This window comes from Macaca fascicularis, chromosome 9 (assembly GCF_037993035.2).
Source record: "Macaca fascicularis isolate 582-1 chromosome 9, T2T-MFA8v1.1".
NCBI lineage: Eukaryota > Metazoa > Chordata > Mammalia > Primates > Cercopithecidae > Macaca > Macaca fascicularis.
This window is the reverse complement of record NC_088383.1, coordinates 67334053-67352119: the sequence shown is the minus strand read 5'-3', so window position 1 is coordinate 67352119 and position 18067 is coordinate 67334053. Positions and strand designations below refer to the sequence as shown.

The window sequence follows — 18067 nt, the reverse complement described above, 5'->3', positions numbered from 1 at the left end:
TGCTTCCTGCCCAAGGTAGGATGCCCCTCTGGGTCACCTGGGTAGGACTGCTGTCCTGTTGGGCCCTCTGAGCAGGACTTGTATTCAAGCCTCAGTCCCATCACAGAACTGCTGTGTGACCTTGGACAAGTTGCTGCCCCTCTCTGAGCAGCCGTTTATTGGTCTGTAAAACCAGAGGATTGGGATGGGTCAGGGATTACAAACTACAGTCTTCAAGGGTGTCAACAACCCATTGAAGGTGGTACTATCCTGTTGTACAAATGAGAAAACTCAAAGCACAGAGAGGTTAAGAAACTTAGCCAAGGTCACACAGGTTTTAGTGGAGCTAGGACTCAGCCCAGTTTTATCTGACACCATAATATGTGTAAACTGCCTGTCATAGGTACTTGCATGTTTGCTGGATGATCCATTCTCTTCATCAGCCAGCTTGGGGTTGAACACTTCCTTGTGCTCCCGCACTGTGCTAGACCCTGGTATCCAACAGTGAATCTGCAGTTGAGCTGGGAGAACACAGCCCCAGGTGCGGAGGTCTGAGTAGAGGTCACAGTCTCCAGTGCAGGGTTGCTAGGTAGGTGCAGCTCTTTCCTCATGCTGTAGGCGGCAGCCAGAGAAGACTGCCTGGTGGAGGGGGAAGGGGAATGGGGTTCCTATAGAGTGGAAGAGTAGGGTCTTCCTGGGGTCCCTGCACAACTTGGTGGCATGGGTCAGGGCAGTCCAGCTGGGGAGGAAGATTGAGTCAGCCATAGCTGAGGCAGCCCCTGAGGGCCTTGAATGCTAGGCCACAGAGTTTGGCCATGAACCTGCAGGGAGTGGGGAGCCAAAAGAAACTGTAGGGCAGTGGCAGCTCCTTTGTGAGAGCTAGGAGGGCTGGCCTCAGCCTGCAAGCAGAGCCACCCTAAACCGTGTAGGCTACATGGGGGGTGCAGAGGCTGGCTGGGGCAGGAACCAGCAGCAGCAGCGATAGGAGCCTTCTATCTGCAGAAAGGCAGGACCGACCCCGAGGGGCCAAGGAAGCTCTGGGGACCTGTGGAGAGCCACCAGAACTGGGACTGAGAGCTGCGCGGGAACCCGCAGACCTGGCTCCGTGGAGCCGCATTTGTGTTCCGCCTCCAGCTGTGAGAGGTTTGTCACCGTGAGCGAGGGCTTACCCTGTCATCCATTTAGCCAGAGAGCCCCAGCGAGGCCGGGATTTGCAGGCCCAATGGTCAGGGCTAGGGGCAATGCCTCAGAGTCAGGGCCTAGTGTGAGGCTTACAAGGGGCAAGAGGGTGAGGAAGGAAAGTGGACTCAGGAAACCAGGGGCTGCCCTTTCCCTCATCAGCCTCCTCTGCCAAGGCTCAGCAGAGTGTCCAGCCGGCTCACCGTCTGGGAGGCCGCTGACCACAGCATGGCATTACCTAGGGCCAGGGTCTACGGACTCTGAAGGCCTCAGAGGTCAGGGAGAGCTTCCTGGAGGAGGTGAGTTGCCAGCTGAGCCCCAAAGAATGACCAGACTATGAGCCAAACTGAAAGCATTCCACGCAAAGGGAACAGCTGGGCCAAGACCCTGCAGCAGCCACACTGGGGCAGATAATGGGGGCTTTGTGGAGGCTGGGACTGCGCAGCAGCGAAAGAAATGAGGCTGGAGATACCCCCGGGGGGTTGGAGACGGCAGAAGGAGGAAGGTTATATTTTGCTTCTAGCTTGCTAAATGCCTCTGAGTAGGTCACTGCCCCACTTTTGTGCCTCAGTTTCCCTTGCATCTCCTCTGAGCTTCAGGCACCTGGGGAGCCACAGCAGGGAAGTGCCTCAGTGGAAGAATCCGCTTCTGGAGGCTGTGAACTGGTGCGGGGGATCTGAGCTGAGGGAAGTATGGGTTTCCCCAGCACCTTGGGGGACAGCTGGCCCAGAAGGCTGCTGCTGGACCCAAGGCTTCTGCCCGGTGGAGGAGAGCTGACCTAAGATTTCTGGGGTTTGCCAGGCTGGACCAGCCTGGGAGGATGAGGGATTAGGTCCCTAGGGCAGCCCCCACTATGTACTAAGGATCTGGGTCCCAAGAGAAAATGAAAGATGTGCCTCCCCTCTCTTTCTGTGACCAACTCCCTCCTTCCTCCTTCTGCCTTTTCCCTCCTGCTGGGGACAGGGAGGGGACAGTATTCCTTCCCAAGGCTGTAGCCGGCTGATACCCTGATGCAGAGGAAATGCCATGCCAGTGCCAGGCCTGCTGCCGGCACTCTGGGTGCCTGGGTCCCTCTCCAGGTGTGGCCCCTCCCCGTAGCCTTGGGCTCGGCCCGGTCTGTGTTTGCAGAGCCTCCACTGACCTGCAGCGGCCTCTCTCTCATGCCTCTCCTATCAGCAGAGCGCCAGCCATGGGCTTCTTGGATTCCAAGTTTCTGGGATTGCGCAAATCCCCCCAGCAGTTTGTACAGCGGCCAGCTCAGGCCCCGTCAGCTCGGGACGGCCCAGGTTCCTGCTCGGGAAGTCCATTCTTTTCTGGAATAATAAAGCAGCCGCCCCACAGCAGGGGGTGGCAAGCTTCTCTTATCCTCACAACCCCTGACTCATGTCACCCTCATAACATCAAGTGGGCGGAGCGGGGCGGTGGCGTTTTCCAGAGAGGGAACTAGAGTCAGAAAAGAGAAGGCATGAGACTTGACCAGGGTCACACGGCCCAGCCAGGACTCCAGTCAGGCCCCTGGTCCGGCTTTTTGGACTGAGCCAGTGTTTCCTGTTCAGGGCCATGAGGCAGGTGAGTTGGGAGCAGGCCCTTTGCAGGAGCTGCTGGGGGCCAGCAGGAGAGGCCACCAGTCTCTGTCTTCCCTCTTTGGCTCCAGCTGCTTTAATTGGCCGTGGCTGCCAGTGGCGCTGACATTTACCTGGTGGGAAGGAGGGCCTCCTCCCTCTTGAATTGAGATGCTAAAAATAACTGGGCCCAGCTACCCAGGGCCCCTGCTCAGCCAGTGCCTGCCTGCACCCTCAGCGACCTTTTTTCTGGGTGCTGGAAGCTAATTGCTTTGCAAGCATGCAGTTCCTTGTGCTGAGAACTTCCTAGGGATTGGGGCAGGAGGCATTGCATGCTTAGCTTCCAAGTCTGAAGAGGGATCTCTGCAAGACCTCCCTCCCCTCCAGGTAGCAGGGTGATGGGCTCCTGCCTCAAGTCTCCCTCCCCCTTTTCTCCCTGGGTGCAGTACCTGTCCAGGTTGACTACTCCACCCCTGGGTGCTTGGGTGCCTTCTTTGAGCTGCCAGAGTTTCCCCTGGGCTCTAAGAGAGGGGCCTCTGCCCCTCCTTGGAGTTTTCTAATACTCACTCTCCCTGCACCATACCATAGCACATTTCCAAGCCTCTCTCTTCTCATCTCGGAAATGGGCATGAATCTGACCTAAACATACCTGATCAAGAGTGGAGTCCCTGGGGCCAGGAGGAGGTGTGTGCACATCGTGAGGCGTTCCTTTCTCTTGCTGTGTAAATAGACCCTAGAACCCAGATAAATTAGATTGATTGGACTAGAAGGGGAAGGTCTTGAAGACCCAGGCTGAGGATTAGGGACTCAGTCTCCCTGAAAACAGGGGATGCTTGCCCATCCCCAGGGCCCCTCCAGAGTGGCCTGCATGTTTGTTCATTTCTTGCCCTGGGTCAGTGTGACCAGAACCATTTTGACATTGGCCTACATTACCCGGGCTTTGGGGTCATTCCAGTGGAAAAAGAAGTGGTTTTCAGGGCTCTGTGCTTGGCAGGCGTGAGAGCCTGGGCATGCTTAACCCATCCACAGCTGAATTTCCTCGTCTGAAAATGGGGATGATAATACTTCCTTCCCCGTTAAGTATTGTAAGGATTAGATTAGCAATATATGCACGGTACTTAGAAAGTCTGGTGCAGGGCAAGCACTTGGTATGTGTTAGCTGGTACTCATAGTAAGAATAGTCTAGCAGTTGGGAGTAGTAACAGTGGCCACCTGCCGTTTGTTTAATGATTTTTATCAGATGCTGTGCCGGATGCTAAGCACTTTACATACATTATTTAATGTCACTCTCCCCCACCTCCCAGCAACCATATAGAAGGTGCTGTTATAAGCTCTACGTTCCAGATGAGGAAACTGAGACGAAGAGAGCGGTTGAACTGAAAACCAGAGTTCAGCATCACCCCACTAGGGTGGCCATCCAGATTGCCTGGGACCGTCCTGGTTCTAGCATGGAAAGTTCCGTGTCCCAGAAACCTGTCACTTGTGGGCAAACCAGGATGGTTGACCACCCAAGGCCTGCGTCCACTGGCCCCACTCCAAAGCCCACAGGATCCTCTCCTTGGCTCAGAGGCTTGCTGGTGCAGTTGCTTGGCCCCTTTCCACAACTTATAGACCCCTCCCCCAGCCAGATTGTGCCTGCCCATCCCCCAAGGCCTGGCTCCAGTCTCCTCTCCGGCTTCCTCTCTTCCCTCCCCTCTGCCAGCAGGAGGGGCATGACTCATGCCTGGTGGGCTCTTTGCTCAAGGCTGTGACTGCAGTTGTCTGGTGGACTCTGAGCTGCCCCTCACCAGGCTTCAGTCTCTCCATTTGCACTGAGGGCTTTGGTGGCTTTGCTCCCAGCTTTCCAGAGACGTTCAGAAAACCTCTTCCTTGAAAGAGGGAGGGCAGAGCGAGCCCCTGCCCCCAGCCCTGGCCTGGGCAGTTGGGAGGGATCGCACTGGCCCTTCCGGTGCATTGATGGAGTGCACTGCTGACAAAAGAGAAAGGTCAGCAGGCGGACAGAGCGGAGTTGGTGGTGGCCTGCTGGCCTGCAGTACCCTCCCCCAAGTCAGGGCTTCCTGGGGGAGGGGTGCAGTGCTCCCTGGGCTCTGGGTCAATTCATATTGATGCAGGCAGCTGCTGGCTCAGCAAAGCTGGGCCTCCAAGCCCCCAGAGGGCTGCGGGGAGAAGTCTGGGTCATCCTTGACACCTCACTTTCCCTGACCCCCACCTCCAGCAGTCGATTAGGCCCCCTTCGCCGTCTCTGGATCTGTGACCCTCTCACCATCCCAGCCCTGCTGGGGACCATCTTCCTGCTTCTGAATCCCTGAGCCCTTCCCAGCTGTCTCTGGCTTCCCCCATCACCATGCATAAAGTCAGAATTTTGAGGCTGACATTAAGGCCCTTCCTGAGCTCAGAAAGACTGCCCAGAGCTACCCAGGCCTTCTCTGATATCAGCCTGCCCTCCACCCTCCGACTCCAAGGTCATGTGAAGGGTCTGGGGACACCCTGAGTGCCAGGCCGAGCGCTGTCCAGTCAACACTCCAACGCTACCCAGTATGCAGGGCTGAGCCTGCAGCAGAGCTGCAGCCAGGTGCCAAATGGATGCAGTGCCCCCTCCGTGCCCTCCTCAGACTCCCCCTTGAGCTGCCGCCATGCAGTTGCCCAGTGGATCTCATGCCCCAGCTCCCAGAGGGCAGGAGTTATCTGTCTCCCCAGCACATTGGCCAAAGTCCGGTGATGGCAGGAAAGTGTCATGGTTGGTGCATAGGCGCTGGGTTCATAATATGAGGGTCCGATTCTGGCTCCGTCACTGACTAACCGTGTGACCTTGGGCAGTCACTTAACCTCTCGGTGCTTCAATGACATCATTTGTGAAATGTGGGTATTAATGTTCCCTCCTTCACAGGATAGTGGGATTCAATGAAGTGACACTTATAAAGTGTTCGCAGGGCCCCAGAACATTTTAAGGGTCAATAAAGTGAGCTCCCATCAGTCATCATCAGGCAGGTACAATATCTATGAAATGAGCACTGTCTTCCAAATAGGGCCCTCTTAGTTCTTTGAAGGGTCCTTGCATTTTTGCCCGGACTGTTCTCTCTTTGTCTTCCTCCTGCCCTGGCATCCCACCGTACCCCCACCTCTGACATCTCCTGAGACCTCAGGAAGCCAGCCTGCCCTAGCCTCGCATTCTGGCCTAATCCACCCCATCACCATGGAATGCCTTCAGGCTATGGCCAGGAGTTCTTCCTGTGTCCCTTACAGCCCTGCACAGGTGCTTGGACCACAGTGGATGCCTAATAAGAATTTGTTGGGTTGAACTGATATTCACCAAGCAAAGTCATCTCCAAGAACAATGCAGCAATGACCAGCCAGGCCTCTGGGCCCATCCACAGCCCATTGAGGACATTTCTGAGACCAGTTCTGAGCTGCTTTGTGCAGGGGAACAGCACATGCCCACTCTGGCTTCCTCAGTGGCAGGGGCTTGGGGACAGGTGGGGGTGGCACTGGGGCTCAGCAGCCACACCGGAAGGTTTCTCAGGGAGTTCATCTCCCTGTTCTCTGAGCTGTCTTGCCTGTTTTGTTTGCCTCGGTCCCTTCCCCACCCCCACAGTTCTCTGTTAAATTGTGTTATTATATTTAAACAAATCAATTCCATTGCAGAGTTTTTCCTGTCCTAATGATGAGTTTGCAGCACAAATGCCATTGATTTCTCACAGCCCTGAAAACCAGTTGATGAATAGCACCAGGCTTGTCTTTGGAGAGGCACTTAGAGCAGCTCTGCATGGCCCCTTCTGCTTCTCCCCTGTGTTGTCCCCCTCATTCAGGACCCCACCCCCACCCCATACTCCACTGCCCCCTGAGTTGGGGCTGAAGTCGTGTGATAAAGGGAGATCTTCCGTGCCGGCCAGGGCGGGAATGTCCTCGCAAGGGCCCGGCCCTATTCTGGTGGAACAATCATAGTGGAGATTTGTATTGATTTTGGCCAAAGGCAGGAGCGCAACTTACAGAGCAGAGAAGTGGTGCGGTGTGATCTTTGTCTTCCCTTACAAGTTCAGAGCGAGTTCCTGAGAGTGATGGCAGATAGCAGCTCAGACACCATTTCTAGACCTTGCTGGGGCTGCTGAAAGACCTTTGAGCACTGCTGTTTTAAAGGGAGGCTTCGGAGGTTTGAGAGCTGTCTGCGCTGGGGAGTGCAAAAATTCCCTTTGTGAAATCCTTCAGAACCTGCAGTGTTCAAAGTCACGGTTAAACCACTACCCAGGGCTTTGACTTTCAGATCACTGCCACGTGCACGGGCTTCTCTGAGCTTTCTTATGACCCTGGGGTTTGGGTGGGCAGGTAATATTGTTCCCATTTAGAGGCCGGCAGACTGAGTCAGGGTAGTCACTGGAGAGACGGAAGGGCTGCTTGTCCACTCCAAGTCTTGAATGCAGGAGCGGCTCCCATGTCTCCTCCTGCAAGGGTAATACATGGCAGGGAAACTACTCTCATCACCAGCCTTTTTGACCTGGCTTTCTGTGTGAGCCCAGGTCCTCGTGCAGGTGTCTCCACTCAGCTGCTGCCTGCAGCATACCACACAAGCCTGTGTGTTGGGCTGGAGTGAGGCAGGAGGGAGCAGCAAGGACTGTGGCATTCTGGAGAGTGCCTGCCCCACCTAAATTCCTAAAAGTTTGGACAACCCATGCCCGTAAAAGTATACTACATGGGATGGGACTGGGGGCCAAATCTGCTGCCTCCTCCCCTATTCTAATTCAAGCCTTTGTTTTGGAGACTAGAATGTGTGGCCCAGAATTGGAAATGGCTCTTCAAGGTCACAGCACAAAGCAGTGGTGAGCTGGAGTTTGGGTCTGGAAGAAGGCGATGAGGCCCCACAGACAGTGCTCTCTCCCCTCCCTCAGGCTTGGTAAGGCAGTGGGGTGGGGGCAGGGCCAGGGACCATGTCCTAGGGAAGACAGGCCCCTCACCTCGGACACCCAGGGGTGGCTCAGCAGGCCCCACTTCCCTTTTTTCTCCCTTCCTCCTTCCCTCCCACGCAGACAGACCTCCTGTCCCTGTAATCAGGTTAGCCTCCTGCTCCGATGAGCTGGACCAGCTGCCTCTTAATGGCCTGTCGACCTGGCCCCCTCGCTGGCTCTGGGGTGGGGGAGGGGAAGCTAAGACAAGAACTGTTGGTGGAAAGAGGCTGTCCACTTCCTTGATTCAGACCTTTCCACAGCTTCTAGGATAACGTCCAAGCCCTTAGAATGGCATCCAAGACCCTGCTTGCTTCTCCAGCGCCCACCTCCGGTACACTCTTTTCCTGCAGTCACATGATGCTGTTTCCTGCCTCCCTGCCTTTTCACATGCAGGTCCTTTGGCTACTTCCCACCTTCTCAGAAAACTCCTGTGCATCCTTCAAAACCCAATTTGTGCCTCTTCCTGGGGACTGCTTCCTCTGGGCTCCTGCCTGTGTACTCTCACAGCATTGGGTGCTCTGCTGGTCTGGAAATTATTCCCACTGTGTTGGCCTCCATTATTCCTGGATCTGGTTTCTCCCGAGTTCAGGGAGGAAAGGAAGAATATTCCCTTCCATCTGCACCTCAGGGGTACAGAGAAGTGCTCAGTGAAAGTATAGGGCCAGCAAAGAAGAGAGAAGTAGGGACCAGGGAAGAGAAAGAGACAAGAGTATAAAAACAGCTGCTCCCAGCCCCTCACACCGCCCTAGCCTGCTTCCTGCCAGGGAGGCCATTCCCAGCAACGCATGCCTGGCCTGAAATAGACACATGGGGGCCTTGGTAGTGCATTTTCATAGCTCAACACTAAGCAACCTCCTCCCCATATTCCTTGGGCACTGAAGCTCCCTCTCTTCCCAGGGCCTTGCCTCTGCAGCCAAGACCCCTCCTCCAGCAGTGCCCAGACCTCGCCCCTCTGTTCCTGTTAACTTTGTTTTATAAATAAATCATATAAATAGGCTCCTCTGATTCCTCGGAGCATGCAGTGTTTAAGGACTGGGGCACTGCCGCAGGCATAATTGTACTACCGAATCCATCAGCTGCCTAATTACCATTCATTTTGCATTTATTTCTGCTAATTAAAAAGAGAGAAACTCCTAACAACTTTTACGTAAATACTATATTTGTTCTATGTAAAGATGGGATGCTAATTTGCTGGTGATTAGCTGATTATCGGATTTTATAGCTGTCACACAGGATGGCCCTGTCTCCCATTTGCACCCCAGACACCACTTGAGGCCCCTGATCAGATATGGGAGGAAGGAGTCAAGGGAGACCCACCTGGGGGGTTCAAGGGCCTATATGAAGCCCAGGGTCACCAGGAGCACCATACGCCACTGGGGCCTGGGGCAGGGTAGCTGGAAGGTGCTGCAGTCTGATTGGTGAAGCTGGGAGGTAACCTCTGGCTCACTCACTGCTTCCGTATAGATGGAGAAACTGAGACCGAGAGAGGCCTAGCACCTCCCAGCAAAACAGTGACCAGGGACAGAGTCAGACTGCTATTCTAGACTGGACTCGAGTGCCCATCCCACTGTAGTATACTATTGTCAGGAGGAATTTGCAGGGAGGTGGCTGCATCTGCTGCTGAAGAACCATGAGGACCGAACTCCAACCCATGCGGAGGAAACGGGCACTTAGCCCATGGCCCAAACTGAACCCTCTGTGTACCCTTCTGAAAACCTCCACCTCCTTCTACTTCCCTGGGAAGCCCTGGGCAGCCCTGGGCTCTGCTCCATGGCACCCTGACCACACTTAGCAAGGCTTTCTCCCAGCCTGGATCGAGACTTCCCCGGGACTGGCCTTGCACTCTGTGGGCTATCCGGACACATGTGAATTTCAAATTTTAACATTATGTATCTTCACATAACTAAGGAAAAAAATATAATTAGTACATCAAACCCATGATTTCACAGATCATAGTGCTTTTGATGAGGCTAAGTAAAAAAGAAAGTAATTGGTTTAAAGTTATTTAGTTAAATACTGTTTTGTTTATTTGTTTGTTTTTGTTTTTGAGATGGAGTTTCGCTCTTGTTGCCCAGGCTGGTGCTATCTTGGCTCACTGCAACCTCCACCTCCCAGGTTCAAGTGATTTTCCTGTCCCAGCCTCCTGAATAGGTGGTGTGACAGGCATGCGCCACCACACCCAGCTAATTTTGTATTTTTAATAGAGAAGTGGTTTCACCATGTTGGTCAGGCTGGTCTCGAACTCCTGACCTCAGGTGATCTGCCCGCCTTGGCCTCCCAAAGTGCTAGGATTACAGGCATGAGTCACTGCACCTGGTCAATACATTTTTAAGTACATAAAGAATTAAGATGGAACATGGACACGGCTTACAGTACCTAATAACTGAGGGTGGGTTATTTGATAACTTGAGGAGGGTCTGAGAAGACCAGGTCAGAAGGCCAGGCAGTTGAGGTCAGGGTCAGCAGTGACCTGGGGCAGGGTGGGCCAGGTCTGCAGCCACCACTGCCCCATCCCATGACTGGGCAGAAGGTGCCCTAATATTGTGCCCTTCTCTTCCCAGCCCTGCAGTTGGTCAGAAGTAGCCCACAAGAGAGCAGTCATTTGTTCCCCCAGAGGTAGTTTCACTGGGACTCTGTTGGGGGAGGCCAGGAGGTTGGATGCTACCCCATTTCCCACCAAGCCACCAGTTGCGAGTGTGTCATTTCACATGGGCATGCGGAGCACCTGTTTTCCCTGACATTGCAAGGTGAGACACTCACTGGCCCCTGCTCTCTTTCTTCCTGGCCAATCTGAAAATGCCCAGTTCCCAAGTTAAAGGGATAACAGCTTTGACAAGACCAGGTGTTGTCTGGGTGGCCAGAGAGCTAAGGGTCAGGGTCAGTGTGGCCCACTGGAGATCCCCAAGGCTTTGGGGTCCAAGGACCAGGGTTCCAGGCCTGGCTGCTGCCTCCCGGAGCTTCAGTCTCCTCTGTAAGATGGAGACAGTTGTGCTGAAAGCGTTCTGAGAGTCATGTGCAAAGTGTCCCTCAGAGCAAGACTCAGTACAGCCGGCAGTGAGCCCAGTTCCAGGGGCCCCCTCGGCCGCCGCTGTGTCTGTGCCGCCAGAGATCTCCCGCTCATCAGCCCCTTTATCACCCTGTACACAATCAGGGGAAGCCTGGAAGGCCACTGGGGCTGAGGGCAGATGGAAAACAAAGAGAGAAGACAAAGGCACTGCTCCTAGGGGCCAAAAGGCACCTGCCTCCTCCCCCAGGCCTGGCCTTGGCCACCCCAGCCCTCCAGGACCTGCCCCGCCCCTCCAGAAGGATAGTCTCAGAACTCATATAGGGTCACCACTCTCAGGGGACCCTCAGGAAGTCACTCCTCTCCAGGCCACCTTTTCTTATCCGTAAAATGAGAGAATTGGACAACAGGCCATGTGACCTTTGGCAAACCTTCCCCCTCTCCCAACCCTCCAGGGTCTCCTTGGGGCAGGCCCAGCCCTTCTCTAGGCTTCCCCAGCCTGTCCCAGGAAGTCAAGACGGTGCCCACTTCTGCCCGTGGGGAGGATCCCAGCCCTGCCTTGAGCAGAGTGAGGTAAGCAGGAGGCTTCTGTTTCCTGCCGAGATGTTGGGACGTGCTGAGTGCTCAGTGCGTCTGTGTAGAATGAATGCATGATTTCATCAGAAGGGGGCCTACTCAGTGTCAGCCCTAGGTTGCTGCTGCTATTGAATCCTCTCAGGGAAGGAGACCCTTCTGGCCTCTTGAGGGAGGTGGAGAGAAGTGGTGAAGGGCTGGCAATGGCATCCGTGCCAGGCTGTCTGGCTTCACATCTTGGTTGTGTGACCTTGGACTGGTTTCTTAACCTCTCTGTTTCCTCATCTGTTAAAAATGGGTACAATACCTACCTCATAGGTTGTGGTAAGATTAAATGGATTAATTTACATAAAGTGCTTAGAACAGTACAGCTAAAGGTTAAATATCACTATCCATTTCATCACTCTTACTATGGTTAGAGGGAGGCTTACAGGGAAGCACATGAAGATGAGGCATCCTGGCCTCTCCCGTGCACAGCCTTGGTGAAGCCTGGGAATTGCTGGGAGCTATAGAGTGTTCTAGGTGGGAGGGGCAGCAGTTTGCAAACAGGAACATTTCTATATAAGTATTTCTGGTAAACTGATAAAACAGGGGCCTCATGAGAAAGGGGCATGAATTCCTAAGATTCTAGAAATTTGTTGTGATTTCTTTTCTGATTCTAAATATATATTTGTAATTTGAAATCATTTTTAAAACAGGGCCTCCAAAATTGTATAAGCCTCAGGCCCTGCAGCCTGAGCCATTCCTGATTGTTTCTGTTACTGTGATTGTATTTCTGTGGCCCAGCCCTGTGCTGCCCACCTCGGTGGCCCTCACAGGATGGCCCAGCCTTGGGGTCCCAGGGACCTGTCTTCTCACCCTGTGGACAGCGGTGTTATGTGCAGGCTGGCCTCTGAGCTGTGGTCTACACTTCACACCCCAGATGGAGGGAGCCCTGAGGGGGCAGACAAAGGAAAATTGGTCCCTCACGGAAGGTCTCTGAAGGAGTCTTCCCTGAATATGCAGGACACAGAGCCCTGTGCCCAGAGACTTGGTGACCAGCCCTGCTGCCCCCACTCACCACGGACCAGGTGTGGCAGGCCGGGCCCCTCTCCCTTCCCACTCCCCCTCGGTGTGTGCCCTGGTGGGCAGGCAGTGGCGGGTGGGGCCGTGGGAAGCAGGCTGGTGAGTTGGAACAGTCACCCCTATAGCGGTCGTTGAGTGACTGGCTGTGCGCCAAGCTTCAGGTTCCTGCCGGGTGCAGACCCAGAATGGTCCCAGCCCTCTGGGAGCTCTCCTGGTAACTGGGACCACAAGATTTGCACCTGGAAGGGCAAGGGGTGAGCAGTGGAAGGCTGTACTAGACCCATCTCTCTCCAAGAGGAGGCCGGAGAGCCCAGAGGTCATGAGGGCTGGACCCTGGGGGAGGACCTCCGAGAGGACGGGCCCTTGGCTGGGGGGGCTCCCAGCGTGGGCATTGTGGGCCCTGGTGCCTCTGCTGGCAGCAGGGCCTCTCAGCCCAGGCTCTGACAGGGACATTTATAACTCACAGCTGTGCGGTCCTGGACCCAACTGACTGTGGTAAACCGATCTGGCTTCAGGAAGTCCCGTCCCGAGGCCACTCCCCATCCCGACCCCCACACTCTCCTTCACCTCCTGACACCCACATCCTGTTCTCAGTGGGAGGGGCAGGCAGCGGGCACCAGGCCAGAGGCCCAGCCAGGGTCTCCAACCTGTGGGCAGAGTGGGAGAGGACAGAGAGCAGCAGTGAGGCCCCAGTGCTGCTGGGTGCCCACTATTGCCAGCCTCCTCTCAAAGCACACACAAGGAGGCAGAGGCCCAGAGGCAGTGCAAGGTCCCCAGGATCCCACAGGGTCAGAGCGCCAAGAGCACAGGTTGTAGGGCTCAGGGGCATGTTCTGTGCTTCCAGATCTACCTATACCTAGAGAGGGGATTCGCCTTCTGGCCCCTGTGGCCCCACTCCAGCCAAAAGGAGCCTGATGGGAGGAGCAGAGTGAACTAGAGGCCAAAGAGAATGCTGGGAAAGACACCATTTTGGGCCCTGGGCCTTGGCCTGGTCCTCCTTTGGGACACCTCATCCCCAAGATGCCTTGTGCTCATCCACCTAGATCCTCCCAGCCTAGTTCAAGCGTGGGGCCAAAAATGGTCTCGCCCAGTGCTAGAAAGAGAGACGGTACTAAAGGCTGCAGCACACCATAGCTCTGACCCCTTACATTCCTTGGCCTGATATGCTGACCAGTTCTTGGGCTCCACCAGCCAGCCCGCCCCTCCTCCATGCCTCTCCCTCTCCTTCTGCACAACATAAGGGCTGATAGACAGTAGGGAGTTTGCCAAAGCTTGGCCCGTGTAACTCTGGTAATCTACGGCAAGATTCTAGAATGAGGTATTACCCAAAGGGACGTATATTTTTGTTTTACTAATTACAATTTATTAAAGTGTATCAGAAATATATAACTAGCCTATCAAATCAATTATTTCAAGGGCATGATTGCTTTGGACAAGGCCAGATTTATTGGAGCTTAAAAAAAACTGAGTAGCCCCGTCTCTACTAAAAAGTACCCGTCTCAAAAAAAAAAAAAAAAAAAAAAGTGAGTAGAAGGTGAACATTAAATTAAGTCATCATGCAGGTAGATCTCAGCTCAGACCAAGAATCCTAAAGAGTGTGGGGGAAGAGCTGAAGTTGGGGGAGCACAATCTAAGTCCTCACCAGGGCTCTTTCCTGCTTTAAACTCTGCATCTGGGCCTCCTCTCCCAGTTATAAGCGAAACAGGCAGCCCTGGACCTCGTAGGAGGGGCGAGGGAGTGAGCCGGTTTTCCCGAGGAGGTGCGTACTCACATAAAATGGCTCCAAGTGTTGGTCAGGGATCTGGTGAGCAATTCATAATGAGGAAAGAATTCAGGCAGGGGTCACACAGTGGCTTTGGAAGTGGCTGCCGGCCGGCCGTGTGAGATAATTCCCCGAAGCCAGGCACGGCGCAGAGAGGAGGCCACGGCAAGGGCTTTGTACACCCGGCTAAAAATACCCCCGACAGCTTCTCCCTGTCACCCTGCCTGGGGCCCGCACAGGAAAGTGATGGTGTTCTGCTTTTCTTGCTAGGAAGAGAAAGACAGCACCAAGTCCCCAGTCCCGGAAGAAACAAAACTTATATTTATATATTTTTCAAAATCCCACTAGGAGGAATTGGCTTGCTGGTTGGAGTGCGGCTGGGCGGAGAAGACACAGCCAACTCTGATAAATCAGGCATCCCGGGGTGTGCTTAAGTGACCCAAGAGGCCACTGAGATTAGCTCGGCGGCAGGGACAGAGGTGGGAGGGGAGTGGACGGGCTGTCTGCACACCGGCCTGCTCTCACACACGTCCCATCTCCCCCCTGTGTACCCAGGAGGAAGAGGAGGAGGCCCATTGGTGTCGGACCAATGCTGCAAGGGGTGTGAGGAGAGGAGCTGCTGTTTTCACTGAGCTGCCATACCCCGAAAGGTAACACCAGCCCCCGATGCCCAGACCGTACCATCACCTAAGCCTGGCCAGGGGCAAGCTCTAGCAGCCTGGAAGTGCTGTGGCTGGCCCAGAGCTGAGGGTTTTCAGCTGCTTTCCCTGCCTTTCCTGGGCCTGGCTGCAGGGCCTCTCCCTAACTCCTTGTGTGGTGCTCATACTGCCAGAAAAGGCTTCTGGGTGTCAGTTTGTCTGTCTCCAAAATGGGGCACTGGGCTCAGGTCCTACACTTACCTCAGTTCTCAAGGAGTCTCTGAGTCAGTTATGTCTGATTTGGTTGAGCCATCTTAGCAGCCTGGCTCAGTTGGAACTCTAGGAGTGTAGCCAGGGGTCCCAGCCCTTGTGGATGTGGGATTCTAAGGCCATGAGGTCCACAGTGCCATGTGGGGCTTGAGAAGAGAGGATTTTCCAGAGCAGACCTGGCTGAAGATGTGCTCCGCTGGGGATGTGGCTGTGGTCTCCTTTGTGGAAGCATTCACAATTCCAAAGTTCTCCCTGTCAGCTCTGGGCAAGAATTATTATCTGCATTTTCAGACCACGAGAACAAAGCACAGGGAAGTTAATGATGCCTGCCAGGGATCACACAGTGAGCTCTGGCCACGCCACAGCAACTTGGCTTCATCCTATTTGCCATTCCAGCTTCTGTGCTTTTACTTTGACCATACTGTACTCATCCTCTCAAGAGAAGTTCTGCTTTTGAGGCCAAGCAACCACTAGTCTGTATTGTGTGCCTGTGATTCCCATCCCTCCATCCACCCGTCATCCATCCACTTACCTCTCCATCTCTCCATCCATCCCTCTTTCTTTTTGTCCATCCACACTCATCCACCCATTCATCTCTCCACCACCCATCCATCCTTCCATCCACCTACTTACCCACCCATTCCCCCCATCCACTCAGCTGTTCATCCACCCATCTATTTACTCTTTGATTCACTCATCAAATATTCATGGAGTCTCACACCAGGCCAGGCCTGCATTAGGGGTTGGGGTTTTTGTTTTTGTTTTTGTTTTTTTAGGCAGGGTCTCATTCTGTCACCCAGGTTGGGGCGCAGCGACATGAACATGATTCACTGCAGCCTTGACCTTCCAGGCTCAAGCAGTTCTCCCACTTCAGCCTCCGATGTAGCTGGGACCACAGGCATGCACCGCCATACCCAGCTGATTTTTAAATTTTTGTGGAAACAGGGTCTCACTTTGTTGCCCAGGGGTGGGTTTTGAAGACGGAGCCAATCTAGCCCTGCCCTGAGAGGGTGTGGTGTGCAATGGAGTCCGACTCAGATCCCAAAGCCAGACTGAGTTCCATAAGGCAGTGCTCAAAGCCTGTGTGGTGACCATGACTACACAGGGGAGGGGGTGGGAGGACATGGCTGATTCTGCAGGCAGACATTCGGGGAGGAGGAGGCGGCATTGCTCATGCATTCATTCCCCAGGTGTTTACCGAGAAAGTCTGTCAGGAACTCTGTAAGTTTTGGAGCTATAGCAGGGAATACAGCGGACAAAACTCCCTGCCCTTGTGGCACTTGTATTCTCATGAGGAGGCATGGACAGTAAATACCTAAAAAGTGAATGGATCAGGTGATGCTAAGTTTGAAGAAGACGGATTTAGCCAGGTAGGAGCGCAGAGTATACAGTGTAAAGTATCCTTTCACAAGGCAAGGAAAGCTTCTTTTTTTTTTTTTTTTTTTTTTGAGACAGGCTCTCACTCTGTCACTGTAACCTCGACCTCCCAAGCTGAAGTGATTCTCCCACCTCAGCCTCCTGAGTAGCTGGGACTACAGGCACACACCACCATGCCTGGCTAATTTGTGTACTTTTAGTAGAGATGGGGTTTCGCCATGTTGCCCAGACTGGTCTCGAACTCCTGGACTTAAGTGATCCACCTGCCTCAGCCTCCCAAAGTTCTGGGATTACAGGTGTGAGCCACTCCGCCTGGCCCAAGAAAGGCTTCTGTTAAGTTGGCCATTTAACAGATACCTGAATGCAGCCAGGGAGTCTGCAGGGGTGTACCTGACCTGTTCAAAGAAATACAGGTAATCCAGTGTGGCCGGGAGGATGTCAGGATAGGAGGTGAAGTCAGAGAGATCATGGAGGACCCACTTGTGTAGGCGGACAAGCGTGGAACAGAGAGATAGATGGGAAACTGTTGCCCACATCCAGGTAGAGGTGATGGGAACGGGGACGAAGGGGTAGTGGAGGAAGAGGTGGGAAGCCATTGAAGGCTGAAGGCAGGCTCGTTAGTGGATTAGAGGTGGAGGATTTAAAAAGACGGGGAGTCAAGGAAGGCCCTTGGGTTTGGGACAGGAGCCAGTGGTAGAAGGGAGGTGGTTATTTGCTCAGCCAGGGGCAGTGGCCGGGGAGGGCTGTGTGAAGCTGAGGAGTTCTGTTTCAGACACACTGAATTTGAGATGCCTTTGAGACGTTCAAGTGGAAAGATTGAGTGGGCAGCTGGATATATGAGTCTGAAAGGCAGAGAGAGGTCCTGGACTAGAGATATAAATTTGGGAGTTGTCGTGGATTGATGGTGTTGCAAGTCGTGAGGCAGATGAGATCACTTGAGAAGTGCGCGGCGCTTGAGAGGGTCAGGAGCCTGAGTGTGAGTCACGGGGCACCCAGCCCTTGGGGGAGTGAGGGTGGGGAAGGGGTCTGCCGAGGAGCTGGAGAAGGTGCAGCCAGGGAGGGGAACCGAAAGCAGGCTCTGAGTGGACAAGCAAGACTGCTGGGCAGTGCGCGGAAAGGACTCTGTATGCTGCAGTGGGAACAGCCTACGCAAAGGCTCAGAGGCCTCAGTAAACCAGCCGTATTTGGAGAGGGCTGATGGAGAGGGAGGAGAGACCACACCGCCTTACTGCCCACACTTGGCCACACGGGAGCTAGGGACTGTGGGCGAGCGCATGCCCAGGCTCTCCCTGTCACCCTGGCCGGCACTCCCTGACCCCGGCTGAGCGTCTTGCCCTGATGTCTGTCCACTTTCGCACTTTCTTCAGCTAGCACTACGGACCTCCTTCCTGCTTTCTGGGGCTCGTCCCCCTTGTCCAAAAACACAGGGCTCCAGGTGGCAGCTCACGTGCTGCCCATGGGGGAGAGGCACCGAGCAGCTCCCTATTGAGCATCGTGTGGATCTTTTATCCTAAAAGACGTGAACCTTCCCAGGCCACGAGTGTGTGTCAGAGCGCCTGCTCCCGGTTAGGGGAGGGAGCTCTCTGCCTTTGGTGGGCAATCATGTACATGCGTGTCAGTGTTGTATCACTTCATTCTTTCTCCATCTCTGTCTCTCTCTTTCTCAGCCTCTACTGCAAACATCAGCAGTGCCCCCTCTAGGCCAGGCCCTGGGCTGGGTA

At 54.3% G+C, this 18067-nt stretch overlaps 1 protein-coding gene across 17 annotated transcripts in view; it reads left to right on the top strand.

Annotated features, from left to right (window-relative positions):
- Positions 1–18067, top strand: part of ZMIZ1 (zinc finger MIZ-type containing 1) — a 244059-nt gene that overhangs the window by 54869 nt on the left and 171123 nt on the right. For 11 of the 17 annotated variants that reach the window (XM_074001699.1, XM_074001693.1, XM_045400014.3 and 8 more), the window contains one exon: positions 14617–14711. The exons of the other annotated variants lie outside the window; for them this stretch is intronic. The gene's annotated coding sequence lies outside the window, so the exon portion shown is untranslated. The remainder of the gene's footprint in view (positions 1–14616; positions 14712–18067) is intronic. 17 annotated transcript variants of the gene reach the window in all.